This window comes from Austrofundulus limnaeus, unplaced genomic scaffold (genome assembly GCF_001266775.1).
Source record: "Austrofundulus limnaeus strain Quisiro unplaced genomic scaffold, Austrofundulus_limnaeus-1.0 Scaffold1, whole genome shotgun sequence".
In the NCBI taxonomy this organism is placed as follows: Eukaryota; Metazoa; Chordata; class Actinopteri; order Cyprinodontiformes; family Rivulidae; genus Austrofundulus; species Austrofundulus limnaeus.
In genome coordinates, this window is record NW_013952403.1 from 319,116 (window position 1) to 323,117 (window position 4,002).

The 4,002-nt window shown below is 33.6% G+C and overlaps 1 protein-coding gene across 1 annotated transcript in view; it reads left to right on the top strand.

Moving 5' to 3' along the window:
- Positions 1–3,285: 3,285 nt before the first annotated feature.
- enox2 (ecto-NOX disulfide-thiol exchanger 2) overlaps positions 3,286–4,002 on the top strand; it is a gene marked incomplete in the record, with an annotated part of 191,191 nt that continues 190,474 nt past the window's right edge. Inside the window, 1 exon segment of the mRNA XM_014003713.1 lies at positions 3,286–3,441.

Here is a 4,002-nt window from a genome sequence, read left to right on the forward strand (position 1 = left end):
ACAACATATTTAATGTTCAAATGAATAAACTTGATAATTTTTTTACAAATGTTCGCGAATTTTGAATTTGATGCTGCAACACATTTTAAAAAAGCTACGACAGGGTCATGTTTACCTCTGTGTTACATCACCTTTCCTTTGAACCATGCTCAATAAGCATAACTGCATGAGGACACTAATTGTTGAAGCTTTGTGGATTCTTTCTTGATGAAAACTTCAGTTGCTCAACATTCCAGGGGTTTCTGTTGTCACATTTTACGTGTTATAATGCTCCACACATTTTCAACGGGAGACACGTCTGGACTGCAGGAACGGTAGTCTAGTACTCACACTCTTATTACAAAGCCACACAGTTTTAACATGTGCAGAATATTGTCTTGAAAAATACATGGCCTGGATGACAGCTTATGTTGCTCCAAAACCTGTTTGTACCTTTCAGCATTAATGATGCCTTCACAAATGTGAGCCATCATATCGAAATGAGGATTAAGTCGAATTTGGTCAAAATGACCTAATTACATTTTCATATTCTTGGCTTTAAAAGCTACATTTTGATACCTGGATCATTCTGATATCATAATAAAATCCATATATATGACTTAATTTGTCTTGTTGGTTACAATAATACATAAATGTTTGGTCTGAATCCTAATTTTATGTCATTTTAATGAAGAACTTTTGATGTCCTTATAAAGAGGAAACCACAAATTATATTGGAATATTGAGATTTCCCAGGTAAAAAGAAACAAAATGTTGCTAGCTCACAGGGAAAAATCTCAAAATTTTAAGGTGTTTTTACTCAAAATCAGTTTTTTTTTGTTAAAAAAGGTGCTTCAAAATTTCGTTTTATGATTATATTTCAGACAGTTCATTCATATGATACATTGATAAGGCTTTTATTCATTATATTTTGACAAGGTGCAATTTTTGTTAACATTTTAATCAAAACACTACATTTGCCTATTTCTCCATATACCACTTTTGGACTTAATCCTCATTTTGATGTGATGGGTCACAAGGTATATTTTCACTAACATAATAAGAAGGACAAGCAGTTTTATGATTTTTAAAGAAAAAACGATTTTTTTGGAAATATGTGCAATAGCTCATCATTTATTAGCTGTGGGTGTCTAGTCAAACCAACTTGCTGAGATCCAGGTATAGGTTAACTGGGGACCACTACTCACTTGAGAACAATAATGGCTCATTAAGAATTAACAGACTTCTCATCAGTGTTCGCACTGCTCTAGATGCACCCTTTCAACGTGAACACACATGACATCAAGAGCTGGAGTTATGTCAAGACTCACGGAGGAGACAGACGAGCTTTTAGAGTATATAGTCATTATCAGGTAAGGCCAATATAGTGTGAASAAATCAAGCAAGGTAAATTTGTATAAGCCAACAAAACATGTCAAATATCAGATTCAGCCTGGAGGAAAGGGTAGTTGAAAAAAAAAAACATTACCAAGGGAGTAATTGGTGGTAAATGGTCTAAAACACTTAATGATGTAGGAGAAAATGCATGGTGACACATATGTTAATCCTCCTACTGAACATTCACTGAATATAAACAAGTCCCTCTTTCTCAAACAACCCTTAAAGCATTAACTGTAGTAGGAAATCCAGAAATTAGGTAAACACAAGTCTGTAAAATAATAAAAATTATTCCTGTTTAGGGGTTTAAAAATGACACATCAGTTGTTTTGGTGCTTTTTATGATTAAATCAGGACAATTATATATAAAAAAACAGCATAATAAAGTCCCATAAAGTAATTTCCTGCACATTAATTATTAATGATTTATCACATATCTTGCAACTTATTGCAGTAGTGAATGAGATTATTAGTGTAACCAAAATGGCCATAACTTTGTCATTTTCTCCCATTATACATTCCATTTACCTTCTCTGCAGTAAAATAACCATCAACAACATACAGAATCCATAATGGACCATAACCTGCAGCCCTAACAACGTCATCATTGATATTATGTGTTTAAAGCTAAAAAGAGCTGTGCACTGGATGACCCAAAAGTTTCACATAAATTAAAAGCTTTTGTAACAGCAAAGTTCTCTCAACCCAAAGTGTGTACTTACAAAGAAGGGAAGTGACTGGGTTAAACATTTCCCTTTAGATTTACTGAAACTTCTGAAGGTCAAAATCCTGTTGAAACTATCAAAGAAAAATGCATAAAGATTTTTTAGGACCTTCATTGCACAGCTTTCTTAGTTACATTAACAGAACTTGTGACCACAACTTTTTAATCCTACTTAACAAAATGTAAATATGTAGTACAAAATGTTGCATTTTTTCTGACTTATTGATATAAAACAAACAAGAACAGCCCTTACAATATTTCTAAATTGTGTCAGCTCTYTATGTTTAGTTCCATTATTTGCGCACACTGACCTCCATGACCCTTCAGTGTAAAATAGAAGACCAGCAGGCTGCTTATACTTCTTTTAGAGAAAATCTAAACGAGTAAAGGACTTCTGCAATTTTAAATTACATAAAATATATCCACATAATATTGGTTTTAATTAGAATTTAGAGTGGATCCACAGAGCCGCACAGGAATAATGGCACTTCAAGAAAAAAATACTTAGAAATGCATCCCATGGTCAAAATTCATCTTCTTTTAAAGATCAAATTAATAGAAAAGATAAAAAGTCTGTATTTTAGAGATTTAATAAAGTACATATTTGTGTAAAGAACTCAGCACAGTCCAGCATCTTTCATGTTAAACAGGACATGGATAAAAGTTGAATTTATCAATACCTCAAATGGAATTTCTGAGAGCTTATGTGAGACTAATATCTTTTGTTTAGGCTACTTAAAATGCAATACAATAAATACAAAATGAAAGAAAAAGGTAAAATTGAAACCTGACAAAACATTTAAACTAGTATATCTATTTATATATAAACCCACCTAAAAGTAAAAGTATAATCAATTCTAATACAACCAAACTTTGAAGTTTTTCATACTTAGTTTCAAGCTAAGTTTTACTCATGATTTCTGTTCTGCTATAAAAGATCATACTGAAAAGAGCTTCTGCTTCAGATGTAGACATAATTCTGCCATGTCAACACAAAATTTCATTAAATCCTAGTATTTTTAGTACAATTTTCCTGCTCTGTCTCAATTAATAATATTTTTATTTTGTTTAAGAACATTTTGAAAACGATCGTCGCCAGAGCCGCTTGCAGTTCTCATGCTTTTATTTTGACAGACCGTTCAAAACAACATTTGACGTAATCGGAAAGCACGTGCGGACCTTCGGGCTTGCCGTAGTTGGCTTCGCCATTGTTTGACAGGTGTCGAAGCTAGCTGAAAGCTACGCATCCTCGCACACTAAACTCAAAAGAAGTTTGTTAACGAGGTCTGTGGGAAAATGACCAACACTCCGGGGAGCATGTGAGAGAGCCGACGCTTAAGGTACAYTCCTCTCTGCTTACTTAGGTCACCTCCTTGGCGCTAACGTTAATTTCACACAACGCCGGAAAGTTTGTTATTAAAAACTATGTTCTCAAAACTGCTGTATGACCACACATATTTGCAGTTATTTAAACACAAATTGTCTCTCAGAGGTGACGTATGCGGACGTTGAAAGTAATTTTAGATTTAATAAGTCACACCGAGATTCTGCAGAATAGTTGTTTTCATGTTTTAGCCAAAATAGCAAACTCTAGTTTGTCCTGAGATAAAGTTTGTTTTTCTTAACCGAAGTACCCTCAGAGAGATGCAAGTGCTTTAAAATGATATTTACTTATTTACTGAGAGTTGGAGGTGTTCTTAAAGTAACATTTTTATTATTATTTTGGCGTTTTTTTTTCCTCAGACGTGATGCTGCACAGCGCATGATGATGATGCATGTAGAAATAAGGATGATGGTAAAATGAAATTAGCAGAAGAAAGCCCTTAAAATGTAAGTTAAAGCAGTGGGTCCCAAACTTTTTATCTTCTGACCCACAAAATATCCATGGCAAAAACTTGTGA